This window comes from Pelodiscus sinensis, chromosome 7 (genome assembly GCF_052426305.1).
Source record: "Pelodiscus sinensis isolate ZL-2025 chromosome 7, ASM5242630v1, whole genome shotgun sequence".
NCBI lineage: Eukaryota > Metazoa > Chordata > Testudines > Trionychidae > Pelodiscus > Pelodiscus sinensis.
Window position 1 is genome coordinate 63126222 of NC_143058.1, and position 18564 is coordinate 63144785.

Here is an 18564-nt window from a genome sequence, read left to right on the forward strand (position 1 = left end):
AAAGCTTTCTTGCCTGTTCCTAGTTGTCCAGTGACATTTAAGGTGTTGAATGCTGGTTTTATTTGACGTTCGACAAGGCCCGCCGCCGTGCGTGAACAGATGATCTTGTTGATCTTCTGCCAAGACAGGTGCCCATTGGCCTGTTCCTCTACAGTCAAAAAGCCACAGTCTGTCATCTCAGCCTACAGCTGGTTCACTATTAATGAGCATTAACTGTGCTTGTTTGCTAACCGAATGGGCATCCTATTGGGGTGAGCCCTTTATGTGGGATGGTCCAGCGCAGTTGGAGCACCTCATAGGAATCATTCTTTGTAAACTGAATAGCCCCTCACAGCCTCACTACCCAACTTGCTCCACTGGGCCGTAATTTCCTAAACCCATGTTCCAGGAGGTAGCCAATCTTCTAACCATGGCCTGGCCAGCGTAGGCAGGCAGGGCTCTCCAGCACTCTGATTTCCTCGGGGGGGGGGGGGAAGATAGGGTATGCCACTCCTGCCTTTCCCCATTGCCCTGCATGGCCATAGCAGGGCACAGCCACGCCCTGTAGAAATGAAACTCTCACCACATAAGTTGCCTCAAAGAAGGGGGGAGAAGAGAGGAAGTCCCTCCACCCCCATCTCCTTTGCCTTGACTTGAGCCAGCTGAGAACAGCTGGAGCCTTTCCATGGGGCGAGGGCTGGATTAAGACATGCCGAGGCCCTAAGCTATGTCACTCTTAAGAGGCCCCAGAGCATTGCCAAAAGATATGTGGTGTTCTAACAGAACGGAAAATGGAAATAGAAACAATGAGGTTTTATATTTGCATATGCACCAGTAGATAGGTGAGGATGCAACGAAAGCGAGCAATTTTTTTTTTTTTTTGCATTTAGACTCACAATCTGAGTCCCTAAAATGTAGTTTAGTGATCTTGTGCATAAATCCGGCACTGTGTGGGGCAGGCTGTTCATTCCCCCAGAGGGGTTAAAGGAATGGGGAGTGGAGCCCAGCTACCCCTAAATAGACAACATAGGGCTCAGAAAGCTTCACCTCTTGTTTCATTTGACTTTACCTGCTGCTAAAGTCTGGGCTTTCTGAGGCCAGGTCTACACTAGACCCGGCAGCTCGGCCTAAGGGATGCAACTCCAGCTACGCAGAACACGTAGCAAATGCTGCCGTTGGCTTCTTTTACTCCTCACAAAAGGAGCTGTATCCCATCCCAGCCGGGGCACCCTCTGAGTTCGATTTAGCGAGTCTTAACTAGACTTGCTAAATCGAACTCCGGAAGATGGATCACGACAGTGTCGATCTTCTGTCTAGTGTAGACGATCCCTGAGGCTCTTCCCCTCTCCAATTTCCCTAGCAGGAGTGCTTAAGGCGGGTCTACGTGACCCAGTTTAGCCTCTATCCTCTCAGGCCCTGGAGCTGACAGTCTTTCAAGGATCTTTTGACTAGCTTTCAAGCTAAGGAACTTTATCATACATCAAGTTCCCAGCCTATATCGATTCTCACTTGTTCAAATCTGCCTGGAAGACAGCAATGGTGATTAGCCACACACCTCAAAAGCCTGATGCTACTTCAGTGCATTTCCTTTGATTTACCCTGGCAGAGGATCTGTCCTCGTATTTGTGTCTGTCATTCATTACTCTTACTTGACCCAGAAAATAAATGTGCGCGGTTTCTCCCCTGTTCCCCCCAAGAAGACGAGTCAGGTTTTAAAAACACATGACTCAATCCTGCCTCTTGCATATTTGTCAACAGTACTTAACATCAGATCTCATCTATTACCCCCTCGATAGTTATGCAGCACCACTTACTTCCTGTATCCAAAAGCATGCTCATAACCCTAGCCCCACGGGTCTCAGGGAATGCCATGTTATTTTTAAAAGTAATGTTTTGAAAGAATTACTGTTGGTGTCTCAGCTGGAGCTTTATAATTTGAACCATTGCACTTCAGCACTGAAATCATCTGTGCTAAGTGGCTAAGGGAGACTGGCTTGGGGGAAAAAAAAGTCCAGCTGGTAAAAAACTTGGCTTGGAGACTGTGCATGAGATCAGCCCCATCCATTGGCCTGGGAGATTGAACAAATCTAGACAGCCTAGAGTAACAGTGAGTGTTAGTTAAGGTCCTGATCATCAGATGTATCAAATTATGAAATAGTGGAATAATTCATTCTCTTTCGATCACACCCTCCTGTGCCACAAACAGCTTCTGTCTTGGGGCTGCTCAGCGCTATTGTGCATGACCATTTGAACAAACAAATAGACGTTAAAAAGGAGAATAGCTCTTCGTGTTATGCTGGGAGGTAATGAAGTGATGATTAGAAAGTAGGTCAGAGTCAGCACTTCAGTTGCTAAGTATCCTGCCAATTCCAAAACATTGTAGATGGAGGACAGGTCAAATTATCCATCAGCAGGCCTGACTTAATGGTCCACAGGATCTCCTGCACATATCACCAGTCTGCTTGTACCCTTGATAAGTTCATGATCACTAGGCTGAAGTTAGTTCCTGCTTCAGCTGAGAAGAAGGAGATTGAGGGAAGAGCTGGGTGAAATTTTTTGGATGATACTTTTGGGTTTTTTTAAAAGCATTTTTGACAACACCAAAATATTTTGCACGTTCATGTCAATTTCACCAAATGATTCATTCTTCATGTGAAAACTTCTGAAAGAGGCCAAACAGTTTTTGACTTTTTTTTACACAAAAGGTTTTCATTTTTCAGTGTGAGACAATGTTGGTTTTGGAATCGCCTTCAAAAGGATTTAAAAAATGTACAAACCCTCTGAATTGAGATGTTTGGTTTCAGGCAAGATGCGATGTTTCGTTTGACTCAAAACACATTTTTTTTTGACATGTTGAGTTGCTGAACATTTTTTACAATGGTTTTTGGTTCAATTCACACCAGTTTTTAGTGGCTGTATTTTTCAGAATGGCCAGAGAATAAAAAAAATATCAATTAGTCGCAGGGCTGGCCTTACCATGAGGCGAACTGAGGTGGCCACCTCAGGTGCCAGACTATGGGGCGGGAGGGGGAGGGGCGCCACTAGTTCACACTTTTTGAATAAGGCATTTTAAGTTGTTAGTTCTCTTTTATTGGGGTAGGTAGCAGAGCAGTACCATGAGAGGAGCAGAACAGGAAGAAGGCAGAATTGATACCTTTCAAATTTTTGGCCCAAGCAAGGGGGCGTCATTTGAGCTCCCCGCCTCAGGTGCCAAAATGTTGTGGGCCGGCCCTGATTAGTCACACGGCTCTGATGGGGGGACTTGGACGGGTGTGGTCCTGGATTTGCAAGCACTGTAAGAGGGCTCTGTCTTTCTCTCTTATAATACTAGATTGTTTTCCATATCAAATCTTTGTTCTTCAGTGCTTTCTCCACTTTGGAGCTGCCACTTCCCCAGGGAGATGATTCTTGTGGCTACAGGACCGTAGGGAAATTGTATTGATATTCAGCGATACACTTTATTTGATCTCAGTACTCCTAGTTAACACCATCACGCAACAGCTGTCTCAAAGAGCTGTGAGAAATTGCTGAGGGCTGAAAAGAAAGCAAGACGTCACGGAGGGTATGTCTAGTTATTTTGAAAGATCTGATTTCGAAATAACGCGTCCACACACAAAAGGCATTTCCAAAAAGCTTTTTGCTATTTCGAAATAGCGCGCCCACACTGATTGGACGCTGAATCACATTTAAGGCCAGACGGAACTGGTTCCAGCAGGGCATCAGGTCAGAAGTTACCTTGTGGCCAGGGCGGCCAGCAGGGCACCCAGGAAAGGGCTGGAGGCCCCCTATTTCGAAATAAGTGTCTACACAGCGCTTATTTCAAAATAGCAATTTCGAAATTGGCGCTATTCCTCATGGATAAGGTTTACCAATTTCAAAATAAGCCCTCGCTGTTTTGAATTCATTTCAAAATAGTAGTTGGCTTGTGTAGACGCTAGGAAAGTTATTTCAGAATAACTTTGCTGTGTAGACACACCCGGATTCTGTCTTTAGAGAACATGACCTATGAAGCCAGGCTTCATGAACTGGGCTTGTTGAGTTTGGAAAAAAGAAGATTAAGGGGGGACATGATAGCGGTTTTCAAATATCTAAAAGGGTGTCACAAGGAGGAAGGAGAAAATTTGTTCCTCTTGGTTTCTGAGGACAGGACAAGGAGTAATGGGCTTAAAGTGCAGCAGGGGAGGTTTAGATTGGACATTAGGAAAAAATTCCTAACTGTCAGGGTGGTCAAATATTGGAATAAATTGCCATGGGAGGTGGTGGAATCTCCCTCTCTGGAGATATTTAAGAACAGGTTAGATAGACATCTGTCAGGGATGGTGTAGACGGAGCTTGGTCCTGCCTTGAGGGCAGGGGCTGGACTCGATGACCTCTTGAGGTCCCTTCCAGTCCTATTATTCTATGATTCTATGATTGATTCTATGATTTCTTCTTACCTTTGTGTAAAATACTATTTTTATTTTAAAAGCACAACAGGAGGAAATCAGAGTTGTGGCATAAAATTAAGCTGCTAGCTAAACAAGCAGGCAGGCCTCCTACAGATCCAGTTTTATATCTGGGTATGTCTACACAGCACAGTTATTTTGAAATAACAGCCGTTATTTTGAAATAACTTTCCTAGCATCTACGCAAGCCAACTGCTATTTCAAAATTAATTCAAAATAGCGGAGGGCTTATTTTGAAATTGGTAAACCTCATTCCATGAGGAGTAGTGCCAATTTTGAAACTGCTATTTCGAAATAAGCGCTGTGTGGATGCTTATTTTGAAATAGGGGGCCTCTGGCCCTTCCCAGGGTGCCCTGCTGGCTGCCCTGGCCACAAGGTAACTTCTGACCTGATGCCCTGCCGGAACCAGTTCCAGCTGGCCTTAAGTGTGATTCAGCGTCCAATCAGTGTGGACGCACTTTTTCGAAATAGCAAAAAGGTATTTCGAAATGCATTTTGTGTGTAGACGCGTTATTTCGAAATAACACTGTAGTGTAGACATACCCAAAGTCCCTAAAGGGCCACAAGACTCCTCATTGTTAATTGTCCGAGTTGCTTACACCATGCAGTGCTGAATGCAGCCTTGCAACACTCCCTTTGGTCTCCCTCTGTTTACGAAAAGAGCCTTGGCCATCCAGAACCCAGCATACCCCCAGGTTGTGAACTTGACCTACAAATGGCAGGCAAAACACAGAAAAGTTGTGGTAGGGACTTTAGTCTAGACCGGGGTGGGCAAATACCCGCTGCTATATTTACATTCATGGCCACAAGAACGGCCACTCGCAGCTCCTGTTGGCCGTGGATCACCGTTCACGGCCAATGGGGAGCTGCAGGGAGTGGTGTTCCGGTCCACACTGCTTCCCACTGGTCCCGTTGGCTGGGAACAGCGATCTGCAGCCAATAGGAGTGGCGATCGCCTGCCCCTGTGGCCGGGCAGGTAAATGTAGCAGCAGTGACCCCTGATGAGCCACTGCCGTGTTATCACCCACCCCTGGCCAAGACTCCTTCCCTAGCCACTAGGTTCTTCTGCTCCTGCTGGCTGTGTGAATTCTGGTTTGACCGGACCTGAAGGCCGACTCTTGTGCTAACCTGAGGCCTTGTCTCCACGGACCGGAAGATCAAGGCTGAGGGTGCAGGAGCAGTACGGGGGTGGGGCTGGGAAGGTGACAGGGGTTGGAGGCACCCCGCTCTCCCACTTTGACTGCTCCCATTGACCGGAATTCCTGGCCAATGGGAGCGACGGGGGTGAGCCCATTCCAGCGGAGAGCCACTTCCTCCTCCTGTGAGGCAGAGCCTGCAAGCCAGATGCGCCGGCGGCTTGCCCTGACTCCGGCCCGTGTGGCTTTTAAAACCAGCCCTGCAGCCCCCGCGACGTTCCCTCTCCGCTGATTAAGCCTCGTGTGGCGCCTCAGGGCTGCAGCGAGACGAGAGGCCTCTCCCCAGCCCTGGAGTTGCCGAGGGCAACGGCGAGATGCCTGGCCCTGCTGGGGGCAGCTGTGTGTGGCAGGGAGGCACCGCTCCCAGCTGGCCCCAGCATGTAGCAGCTCTGTGCTGGGGCTGGCGGGGAAGCAGCCGGCGCAGTAGGTTTGGCTCTTAGGTGGGGGTGGGGCAGCCTGCCTTAGTGCCACTTCCCAGGAAAGCCAAGCTCTAACCCTGCCCCTGCCATACTCAGAGCCCCCTCACAAAACCCGGGGCCACTCTCTGCACCCCAAACTCCTCATCCCTGGCCCCACCTCAAAGCCCACACCCTCAGCCCAGACTTGTGTATGAATAAAGCCCATGCAGCTCCTTCCTGGTGGATCTAGTTGTCTCTAGACGTAGAACCAGCTCTTACATGGCGAGGATGTGTCCATAAGTCCCTTGGTGTCCAGTGGCGGCAGGAGGAGACATGAACTGGCCTGTTAGGTCATGTCGTCCTCTCCTGTGGACCAAAACGTCCTGTGATATTTTCCAGGGCTTTGCCCAAACCATCATACTATGACTCAGGCTTTGGGCCTCTTCCTTTGGGAGTCCACAGTCTGGCAGATCGCACAAGCAGGACTCTGTTTTGTGTTCAGGCAACATTTGCTTCAATTGCACTGTTCCCGGTGAGACGTTCCATTTGCTCACCCTCCAAGAGAATAACAAATGAGTGTTTAAAGTTGGGAGCCTAAATCCACATGTAGGCACCTAAGGAAGTGCCTGTATTTTTAAAAGGACCAAGCCCTGTTGAAATTAGGCTGTGTTTTCAGACTCCTAAACACAGCTTTAGAAGGGGATGTCATGTTTTGAAAGTCTTCACCAGAGCATATGACCGTAAAAGACCTCAGCACATGCCTATGATATTCGTGTATGGTACCAGGGTTAGTCAAGGCTAGGAGATTCATTCCTCTGGACATCAAAAGAACGTAAGAACGGCCATACTGGGTCAGACCAATGATCCATCCAGTCCAGTATCCTGTTTGCCAACAGTGGCCAATATCAGATTACCTCCCAGAGGGAGGTAATCCTCACGCAATCCCTCCCGTCACCCACCTCCAGAGAAACAGAAGCTAGGGACACCATTCCTACCCATCCTGGCTAATAGCCATTGATAGACCTAACCTCTATGAATCTATCTAACTCTTTTTTGAATCCTGTTAAAGTCCTTCACCACATCCTCTGGCGTGGAGTTCCACAAGTTGACTGTATGACTCATCTTACTTCAGTTCCATGTCAGGAATTCATGAACCTAGAGTTTCTACTTCAGGTCAGATTCCTTCAGCAGACAGCAATGTGAGGACAACTTTCTAAGGAGGCTTTTCATTTAGCCCTTTCTGTATTTGCAGGCACATCATTTTACATGTGCAAAAAAACCCAAAACCCAATGACACTTGCTCGGGCAGTTATTAGCACTAACAGCTGTGCCTGCCAATGCTGCTGGTGCAGCCGAGGAGACCGGCTGAAAGTCAGCTCCAGGTTGTGTTACTCATCTGCAGGTTGGATGGCAGTCACAGCCCTTGTTGCGTGTCCAGAGGCATTGGATTCTATGAATTCTATGGTCTTTGGCAGGTTCTTCTCTTCAACCAGGTTCTGAGCAAACATTGGACATTGAACAAGCCCCCTTTTATGTATTACAGTCAATAGGTCGCTGACGCGGGACGCACTGGCCTGCCGGACGAGCGTGGGCAAGCCGAGTCCACTCTGGACCACAATAACATGGGGACAGCGAGACTGACCTTTCTCACGCACTCCGAAGTCTCAACGTTGGTGTTGTACAGGGGTGGGCCCCGGGAGAACCCTTTAGAGTCTTCAGTAGATCTAATGTAATGACTGTCATTTTCGTATGGATGGAAAGCGCCTCGTCATTCTTTTCTGCTGGGGCCAAATCCTATTCCCATTCGAGTCAAGGGGACTTTTGCCATTGATTTCCATGGAATTAAGACCTGGCACCCGATGAATGAATATCTGCCATATTTATTTGGCTTCATTATGTTGTCATGAGCTTTGTCCGAGAAGAAAATTAGTCCGCTCTCCTTTGAATTAGTGCCTCTTCCAGGTCCCCTAGAGGCCACAGGGAACCCTTGCGGTCTTACAAATCCACTTTAATTTCCTTCAAATTGCATGTTATACCCTTTACCACCAAACAAAAGCTTTTTGTATTACAGAAGCAAAAATAGCAAGGGAGATGAGGATGAGGGACATTGAATATATTACACTGAGTCTGAGGAACTCTCTGTAAATTGTACATTGACTTTTCCAGATTCCCCCAAAAGGTTTGTATCTTGGGCATAGAAAACTCTCCAGAGTTTACAATAACTTCTTCAGTGATAGATACTCAGTGCATACTTGCCTGTAGGAGGAAATGGAATATTTAAAATACTCTCCTTTAGAAGGGATACCATCTTTTGGATCACTTTTTAATGTAAGCATGTTGGACTTCTGGATTGAAGGAAAAGTTTGGGGAGGAATGTAGGGGAAGAAAGGGAGGGAACAGCAATCTATTAGGCACAACAGAGTAAATCCAGCTCTCTTGACTTCAGTCAGTTACAGTCAGGATGGAAGAGGGATGAATGTAGCCCCATGGGTCAAGGTTTCCAGAACCTCAACCCAGGCTGCAGTTTTGCACTTGCAGTTTGGTGAGCAAATGTTTGCTAGCCGTAGGCTTGATTTGAACCTGGGTCTAGATTTCTTCCAGTGTTTGTGGCTGTTCAGATCTCGGGGGATTGGTTCAGTCCTTTTCAGGGCTTGGGGGCCAGCTGCAAAGCTACAGTGTGAAACTCAACACCTTTGAAAGCTGTGGGGTTTTCAGACACAGCATTTGGGCCATCTCTAATACAGGTTGAACCTCTTTAGTCTGGCATTCTCAGGACCTGACCGGTGCCGAACCAGACAATTTGCCGAACCACAGGATCTCATATTGTCTAGAGCGTTACTAACACTTCCACTGCTTGCTGGGCTGTGAGAAGACATTTAGGGGTAAATTAGAGATAAATAACAGCTCAGAACACTGAGAGCCAGGACTGTAAACAAACTTTATGGGACCGTGGGAAACTTGGTGTCAGGGCAAGCCCCCCCCCCCGTGCCTCAGTGCCCCCTGACTGTCCTCATCTAGCCCCTCTCAGGGCAAGTTACAGTCTGTATGGGTTGCTCATCATTGGCATTGTTTGTCTCAACTGCCCGGCTTACCGAGCCAGCATCATGATCCAGCTACAAATCCGGGGTCTTGTCTCTGGTCCCTCTCCAGGGGGAGTCTTGGCTGGCCCTCTCCAGCCCTTGTTGGCTATCTCCCGTCTCTCCCTCCTAGGAGCTCCGGCTTCTTCAGCATCCAGCCCTCCACTGGCTCTCCCCCCAAGCAAACTGTGCTCCTCCCTTTATAGCTGACAGCTGGGCTCTCCTAGCCACCCGGGCTTCTCTGAATATCTGTTAGCTGGGCTCTCATTAGCCTAACAGCTTCAGCTGGGTTCTTCAAGCCACCCTAAGGCTCAGTGCCTGAGCCCTGGGCTTAAAGGCCCCGTGCAGGGCAGGTGCCCTGTCACACTTGGCCACACCCATGATAAGTGAACATCCGGCTCACTAAAATCATGCCGGACCCCAGATGTTGCCAGACCCGAGTGTGCCAGCCTAGAAAAGTTCAACCTGAATTTATTTAGGCAGAAAGCTTTGTGTGTGTGCATAATTCCCATTTGAACTTGCGTAATCAGGCTGTGGAATGCGTGCTTATTAGTGTGTATAAAAGTGCGAGCCAGTGTTAGAAGCCACTTTTAAACTTGGCTCAGTACATCCAGTAGAAGGAACCATTCGTATCCCTTCAGCGCTTATTCTCCTAAGAAACAGTGACCGCTACGTTGCATATATCAAATTGCCGTTGTGTCTAGTGTTTTAGCAACTTCTGCAGAGCAATATTTCTAACTGGTGGCCTCAGGCTACTCTGTTCGTTTTAGCCCTGATTCGCCCACAGGCACCAGCTTAACGTTGCGTCGTTTTATCGAGCAGTCAATGGGAAACGTTGCATGTTTGACGTTCAGACCGGGTCTGAATTGGAGGCCTGGCTTACCACAGACACAACCGATGATAGCCGAGAAGGATTCCCACTTGTACAGGCCTGGAAAGAACAATCTGGTGTTTCACTCTGGCAATGAAAAAGGACCCTGAGCATTCGGTAGTAATAAGTATTTTTTCAACTTTCAGCAGAGGGAAATTCCTTGCTGCTGATGTTGCTTTTTAAGGCAAACCACAGAGTCTAAGAGCTTGACTCCAGCCAGCTTTTTCGCTCAGGATACACAACAGCTGTTCCATTCGGTTAGATTTCAGAACGGGCTTGAAGGCATCACCCGTAAGTCAGTGGCTGGTGAGTAACTGGTGAGTAAGTGTCCTCGGATGTCTGTGCAAACAGGCGCATCCTCCGAGCAGACTGAAACAGCTCCCGAGGGATCCGAAGAATGCACGGGCTTCCGCGAACCTGTCTGAGCAGACGCTGTGCAGAGATTGGCACCAGCATGCTGGATCCAAGCCCACCGCGAACTTCAGGGAAGTTCGATTCGTGCTTGGGGCCCAGCTCTGTAGCTGTAAAACACTCACAGGGTAGGCAGGTCAGCATGTCCATGAATGGAAAAGAATTTGGTCAGTGTCTCTTTGTTCTATAACATTTACTGGCCACACTGCTAATAGGTAACTGATCTCTGCTTTAAAAAAGTCTTAGTTCCCAGCAACTCAGTAGGTTGCTTACTGCCATCTGCAGCAAAGTTCTCAGTATGGGCCATGCTTGTATCATCTTTTTCATTTATTAACCAGCTGCAAACGCTTCTGTACTGTCAAAGGGTGCCCCATAGGCCGTATCATGCTGCATAGGAAGATTAAAAACCATGTGTCTTGCCTCCACTGAGCCTACAATCCAAAAGCCCCTGAGAGCCTGATTTAGCTGCCGTTACAGCCTGCTCTTAGGAGTAGCTACACCCGTGTACAGCTCTCATGGAGGTGTGGTGCACTCCTCTTAGAGCGAGGTGGGCGCCGGAACTTCCATTCCAGGGGAAAGGTTGCATTGCAGAGAGCGATTCTGGCTCCGCATTGCAACCCAACGGTCAAGGTGTGAACTGTTTCACAGGAGGGACCCCTCCAAAACCTCCCATTTTGGAAGGACCCAAATAGGAACTTGATAACATCTCCCAAGCCCCCGGGCCCTGCTAGCTGGGCTCCTGTGGAGCCTGGAGAGACAGGAGGGTGAGCTGGCAAGGAAGCAGGCAGTTCAGCCGGCATTCCTGCCTGTCCAGGGTTTAGAAGTTTCCATGGAACATTTTGGGTGCCTCAGAATGGCTCTTTGCAGCAACGGCTCCGTCGGGAAGATGGGCCAGGCACAAGCTGGGGGTGGCCCAGTGAGTTTGCAGGGGGTGCCAGGCCCCCAGAGTAGATCACCCATGTGTGAAGGTACCTGCAAGCTTCCTGCTGACTGCAGTGAGATCTGGACCAGGCCATAAGGGAAGTGGTCGGAGCAATGCATCAAGGGGTTTGGTGGATCCTCCGTTACGGACGCCTCCTGCATCAAGGGATTCTAGAAGCTCCACCAATCAGGCCATCTCTGCCAAAATCAGCTGTGCCCTTGGCGTGTTGCTAGGAGTGTGACCCTGGCACCAGCTGGCTTCTTGGCACCCCAGGCTTCTTCCTGAACACTGTGTCCATAGTTTCACGGATGGATCATTGGAAGATACCGACTGGCCTGCACGCTAATGCACAGACTTGTTGCAAGCTCACGTTGCAGCTAAATATATCGTTTTAGATCCTGAGCCAATCCAGATTGGGCCAAATCCCCCCTTCCTCCCAGTACAAACTTTTGATTTCTTTTTTTTCATGTTGTTACTTTGGAAAAGGGTTCCCCCCCCCCCTTCTGCTAGAAGTCTGAGCTGTATAAGAATCACACACACTAGCCCCCTCCACCTGCCAAAAGTGCACCCTCTAATCTGGTGTGCAAATGAATCTCTGCTAGTTGGCCCCACTGGGATTCTACAGACAACACCAGGAAAACAAAATGCGCATGTACTTTGTGTGACACTCACGTGATGGCTTGCAATAACAATGTGAGGTTCTCCATAATGACTACCAGTTGCGTCTGCACTTCAAATGTATTCCTTAAATCAAAATTCCTTCTTCGACAGCAATGTGCATGGAGTTTGGCCTTTACTTTTTAAAAGAAGTGAATTGTTTTTTGTCCTGAAAGGGAAATTGTCTGTTTTGAGGCCAGTCTAAAGGATTTGGCTTTGTGCTGGGGATCTGAGCAGCAGAAGAGAGACGATCATGCAAGCACAGATATGGAGACGCGTTCTCTGAGATACACCTATCTCGTTTCACGAGGGTTCTTCTCACCTTCGGGGGGTGGAAGGAAAGAAGAGTCCATAAGACAGTTGTACCTTGTGTTGGTGCACATGACTGGGGCCTGGAAAGTGACCTTTCACCTTCTGCTCAGATAGGTCATTACCACTGAATCATAGCTTGTATAAAACAAGCTATTGGTCACAGATCAGCTTGTACTGAATGGGTGACCTCTGTTTACTATATTATAATTAGTCTCATGAGCCATGTCTACACTATGCTGAAGATCGACGCTACCGTGGTTGATCTTCTGGGGTTTGATTTAGTGGGTCTAGTGAAGATCGACTAAATCAAACTCAGAGGGTGCCCCCATCGGTGCTGATACTCCTGTTCCTCTTGAGGAGTAAGGGAAGCCGATGGGAGTGTTTGCTCCCATCAACTTCTCACTGTGTGGACGGCACTTTAAGATATATCGATTTCAGCTACGTAATTTTAAGCCAACCTTCCGCTCTAATGTAGATGAGGCCACTGTGACCTGATGGTTCCTTCTGTTTTCCCCCATGTGTGTGCTCTCATCCCTGGTGTTCTGGAGAGCCTCCGCTCCATGCATGATCTGTGCACACAGGGGAACTGGCCAAAAATCCTTTTTTAGATCCTTTTTTAGCAAAAGAGAAACTTTCCCGGGGAAATTCCAATTTGCTGCTAAATTGGATGGGGGAGGCTAAGGCAAAGAAGCAAAAATGTTTTGGGGGAAACCAAAAATGAGCTTTCTTTGGCTACTCAAATGCTGGGAAAAAAGGCGATTGAAGCAGGCCATTTCCTGCAAAGCTGAAACATTGCGGGACTTTTTTATTTCACACAGAAAAGAAGACACATTTTCCAGGACACCCAGTGCCACAGAATCACTGGTGTTGGCCTGGAACGTCTGCGTGCTACCACCACACAAGGAAGAGCGCTTGTGAAACCTGCTCGTGACTGGCCCTGGAGACAGAACAAACCTCCTGCCCCTAGAAACATTCCCTTCAGACGGGCCCGGCTGGCAGCCTTCTCTGTGGGGAGGTGCAGAGCAGGTAGTAAACAGGGAGATGAACGTTCCAGAGTTGTGACTCTTCTCTGCCCAGAAGCAGAGGGACGGCCCACTCCAAACCGGAGTCCTATGAAGGGGGGAGGGTTGGAAGAAACTTTTTCCTTCATTTGGAACGCTTGACGCGTTCCCATCGGGAGGAGGGGAAATGGCTTCAGCAGCTTTGTTTGCCCTCCATGTGCTTCAGATTGTGTGAAATCCTAGCCAGCTCTTTTCCAGCAATGTCTTGAGCCTCGCTTGAGAGACCATGACATAACCTGACTTGGGAGGGTGCCAGGAACCTCTTGGCTGCTGCCCAACACAGCTACCACAGACAGCCCCGCGCCCCCGGCACTACGCCGCCTTCATGTTTGTACATGGCAAACCTGTCGGCAAAGCTGGGAGGAAGGAGGAACCAGTCACTCTGGGAGTCACACCAAAGGGGCCTCTTGGAAGCATTGTCCCCATGAAGGATGGAAATGACCTGGAAACGCCACCAGTTTTACCTGGAGAAGATTACCTGGGCTTAAATTGCAGCAAGGGAGGTTTAGGTTGGATATTAGGAAAAACTTCCTAATTCTCGGGGTGGTTAAGCACTGGAATAAATTGCCTAGGGGGTTTGTGGAATCCCCATCACTGGAGATATTTAAGAGCAGGTTGGACAGACATCTGGATGGTGCTTGGTCCTGCCATGAGGGCGGGGGATTGGATGAGGGCAGGAGACTGGACTTGATGATGAGTCTATGAGATCAGTGGGGTTACAAACCAGGTCTAGAAAGTACAGCAGCTCTCTGGGGAGCAATCATGGACCGTACAAGTTAGGGCCAATCTTCTGTTACCTGTTGGGTCCTGTGCTCGCTCCGCTCATCCCAGCCCGAGGGCAAGACTCCAGTGCTTATCCGACCTGCTAATGGAAGCGTTCTGTCTGCCCGTCCGCGAGAACCGGTGTGAGATTCCTTCCTGGTCTGGGTGTGTTATTCCCCCGCGGGCAGGCAGCCATTTGCGCGGTGGCCCCCGGCCGGAGCACATGCTGCGTTGGCACCGCGGCCAAGGAAAAGGAAACTCGTGCAGGAAGCCCCCGGCATGCAGGGAAGGAAACCCCGTTCTGCAGGGGGCTGTTTCTGGGAGCTGGCGGCGATCTCACAGGCCTGGCAGCGCGCTTTCTCCCACCCGCTTAGCCATGGAAATGTGCCTCCCCATGGGGATTTGCAGCTCCTGTCGGGGGCGAGGGGCAGCTTCCGTCCTGGGGCTGGGAGGGGGAAGGTGTTTGGAATGTGAGCACCACAGAAACAAATCTGGGAATAATTACTGCCTGGCAGCGCCGAGGAGCAGCCCTGCATTCCAGCGTGAGCCCTTCCGACATCTCCTTATAAAGCCAGCGCTCAGGCAGCTCGGCCTCCCCTGGCTGCGTGTCTGCGGCCAGCAAGCCAGAGTCCGATAACACACACTCGTCTCCTTCCTTACGCTTGCGGTCTCCTGAGTCAGCACTTTGAAGCTGACACACGAGCCCAGTTTCTGCCTCTAGACATGCCCCTGGGTTCCCTCCCTGCCAGGGCTGAGCTGGACCGGTTCTAGTCCCCTCCAGCGCCACAATGTACCCCCGTGGACAAGAGTTGAATCAGAGCAGCCGGGGGCACTGGCTCCACTGCTGTTCTGTCCGGCCGTCTGAAAGGAGGAATTGCCTGGCACGTCGTCTGCAGCCAGGCCCACTTCCCCGATGTCGCCTGGCCTGCAGCGCCAGTGGCCATGACACAGAGAACTCTGTCATCGCTGTCACAGGCTGCCTGAGGGCTGGCCAGAGCGGGGCAGGAGAAGTACGATCTCACGTGTATTCTTTGGCGCAGAGACGGTCCGGTTTGACCGGCCCACACGGCATTGCTGGCTTGGCTCACGCTAGCCGACATGCAGGTGGTTGAGCCCCTGATGGTGCGGCTGGTCTGGTTAGGTCCTCTAATGTTGTTGCTTGCCTAGATTTGTGGGCAGAGTTGGCAAGGGGGTTTGTGGCAGAGGGACGTTCCTGGGAGGGTGTCTGCAGGGTGTGATGGGTGGCTGCTGGGGAGGATTTGCTTCAGGCTGGGGGCAGTCTGCAGAGGACTGGCCTGTCTCCCAGGGTCCGTGAGAGGGAGGGACCGTTTCCTAGGAGAGGTTGTAGCCTGTCAAGGGGGTTGAGCAGAGGGCTGTCAGTGAGCGGAGTGGTGTCCTGTTGTTTTCTTCAGTGGACCTGTCCTGCAACAGGCTACCCCCGAGACCAGTAGCACTGACAATCTCTACAGTGTTGACAGGTGGGAAAGACAGCTTGTTGAAAGGTAGCCTGAACCTCTCAGGGCCAGGCAGCTCTGTTCAGTCAGCCCCCGCCTGCTACCCCTGCACGTGGCCTTCAGAGGAGGAACGCCGAGGAGCGGAGGCCGCGCGGCCGGAGAGCCGACAACGGCTCCAACGGTGGGTGGGCGAGAAGCCCGGTTCAGGGCCAGGAGCTGCCCGAGGCCTGGGCTGGCCGGCAGCCTTCGTAGGAAAGTGGCCCTGCCCTGCCTTGTGGGGCTGACCAAAGCCCAGGCAGCTACACCTGAAAGGAAGGGGTCTGGGTGCTGAGCCCAGCTGGGCGGGCAACTCCTTTCCCTGGTGCTGACATGGCCCGGTGTCTGTGGGGCTCTGTTATCCTGGAAGGGGCTGAGCTCTGCAAAGTGGCTTGGCCCGTGAGTCCCAGGAGTAGCCTGAAGAGCAGGGTGGGGACACTGAGGCAGAGTGGCTGCAATGCCGCCTTGTGCCACAAGGGGGCACTGTGGGGTGAGGCGGCTCACACAGCCCTTCTCTGTTTTTGGGTCCTTTGGGCTGACGCAGGGCTGTGTGCATGCATGTACCTAGCGCAGGTGCAAGCGGGGGCAGAGCATAGGTCCCATGGAAACCAGGCTGTGTTCAGAGGCAGCCAGTTATACGGGCCCATGGGGCCCAGGCACCAGGAATATTCCTGGCTTGGGGCCGGGCTCCACCAAAGTTCAGGGGTGGGGAGAGCATGCAGGCGTTGCAAGCCTCCAGCCACATAAGCCATAGGCTGTCCTCAGCCTCCCCTCAAGGACTCAGCTCTCTGAATCCCCGCAACGGGGGGCAGCCCGCAGCAGGGGTCTCACCTCAGCTCATGAAGGTCAAAAGGGTGTCCTCTGGTCCCATAGCCCCTCCCAAGTCCCCTGTGTCTTACCTGCGGGGACCATTCCTTCTGTTTCCTTTTAACCCCGCGGGAAACCGGCCGCCAGTTGCAATGAACTAACGACTTTCTCCGAGTCAGGTTCTAAGCCCGTCCCTGCTGAACCCATGGAGGCTCAGAAATGCTGCAGGGAAGGTGGAAAAACTCCTTGGCATGCTGCTTAGCAGCCCACCGGAGAGACAATTCCTGGCTCAGTTCCGGCTCGGGCCGGGTCCAGGAGCTAAGGCCCCCTCTCCCCTGCCCCCAGGCAGGGGCTGCTGCTACCCCACACTGCTGCCTCTGTATCAGAGGCAGCCACATGTGATGACAGGCAGCCGGTCTGTGAGGGAAGCTGGTTTTTAAACTGTCTCCCCTTGCGGACCAGCTCCTGCCTGGCACCCCGCGCTGCTGCCTCTGATATGTCTTGTGTTGCCCTGGCTGCCGGCCCCACCCCCGGGGCCTATAGACCAGTGGTCCCCAACGTGGTGCCCGCAGGCGCCATGGCGTCCGCCAGGCCATTTCTGTGCACTCACCGAGTGATTGGGGCCAGCCCTGCCCCCGAGCGAGCGGCACGGGGGCGGTGCCAGCCCCGGGCGCGCAGCACATGGGCAACCCTGCCCCTGGGCCTGCGGCATAGGATCGGCGCCAGACCCGGGTGTGCGGTGTATGGGCATCTCCACCCCTGGGCACACGGCACAGGAGTGGTGCTGGACTTGGGCGTGTGGCGTATGGGCAGCCCCACCCCTGGACATGCAGCACAGGCGACTACTGCTATAGACTAATTGACTAACCAATAAGAATTCATGAGATTACTCGACTATTCAATTAACCGATATTGAATATCCCTAGCCAGAACTCAATGCAGCATTGTCCTGGCCAGTGATAAAGTTTGGCACTTCCAGAGTGGGCAGATTACATTGTTAAGATAGGCTGTGGCTACCGAGTGCTGCTCCAGGCTAAATCTGCCGTAAAACATTTTAGACTTGGTTCCTAATGTCCTGAGATGAGTGTCAAAATGACATCGGCAGAGGCTGGAGGCGGGGGAAGGAAGCAAGTCGGTACTGTCGTTTCGTGCTGTCACGGTGAAACCACTCATGATTTGTCAGCTCATTCACTTTTTTTTTGGAAGGTCTGACCCCTTGGGAAGCATTGCTGGGATGGGATGGTGGAGATGTGGCCTGTTGTAAGTGCCCCGGTTTTCCGAGATGCGGCTCATCGGCAACTGTTCTTCCGTTGGAGGAAGTGAGGCCTTATCACTCTTGAGAACCCGGGCCAGGTTTTAAGGCCCTGATCTTGTGGTATTGGGAACCTTGCCACGGAATTCAGTGAGCAGAGGCTGACGCCCTCTGTGCAAATCTTTAAATATAAATGGTGCTCCTGCCAATATATGTACCGCACCAGACCAGAGCCGTTACAGAGAAACAACTCTGTTTAAAAAACCGTCCATCAAAATCAAGGCGTTGATGACGAACATGAGCTCATTGTTACTTACGTCCCTGGCCAAATCTGAGCTCATTTCTTTTGCGAAAGGGAATGCAGACATCTTGCCCTTCTGAACATCTTGCTCACGCTGCAGGTTCCTTAGCTCCTTTCTACCACCGGGATGAAAGGGGTTTGGGTCTCACTTTATCAACTTTGCATCCGTGCAATTTTCAAGGGTGACTGCGTGATTTTAGAAATGGCTTACTCAATTATTCCAGGGGGTGATAGACTCCAGTAGGGGGACAATATGTTGCTGATTGCTTCTCCCCATCGGTAACACATGCTGAAACATCTAGTAATCATGAGTTAACCCTTTAGAACAGAGGTGGGCAATAATTTTTGGTGGGGGGGCCACTCCAAGATTTTGGTAAGTATTTAAAGGCCACACTTTTCTTTGGAGGGGGTGCAGGGGCTAGGGTGGAGGTTGGGTGCAGAAGGGCGCATGGGGTAAGGGACTGGGCTGCAGGAGATGGCATGAGATCTCAGAGGGTGTTTGAGTGGAGGAGGGGGTTGTGACCTGGGTAAGGGGTCAGGGAGGGGGTGTAAGTGCAGGAGAGGATTCAGGCTTGGGGGATGGGTGGAGGAGGGGGTACACGGTCTGGGAGGGAGTTGTCAC

The 18564-nt window shown here is 50.9% G+C and overlaps 1 long non-coding RNA gene across 1 annotated transcript in view; it reads left to right on the plus strand.

The window, feature by feature from the left end:
• The window catches only part of LOC112546470 (uncharacterized), a 96768-nt gene that overhangs the window by 46394 nt on the left and 31810 nt on the right, over window positions 1-18564 (plus strand). The window lies entirely within an intron of this gene.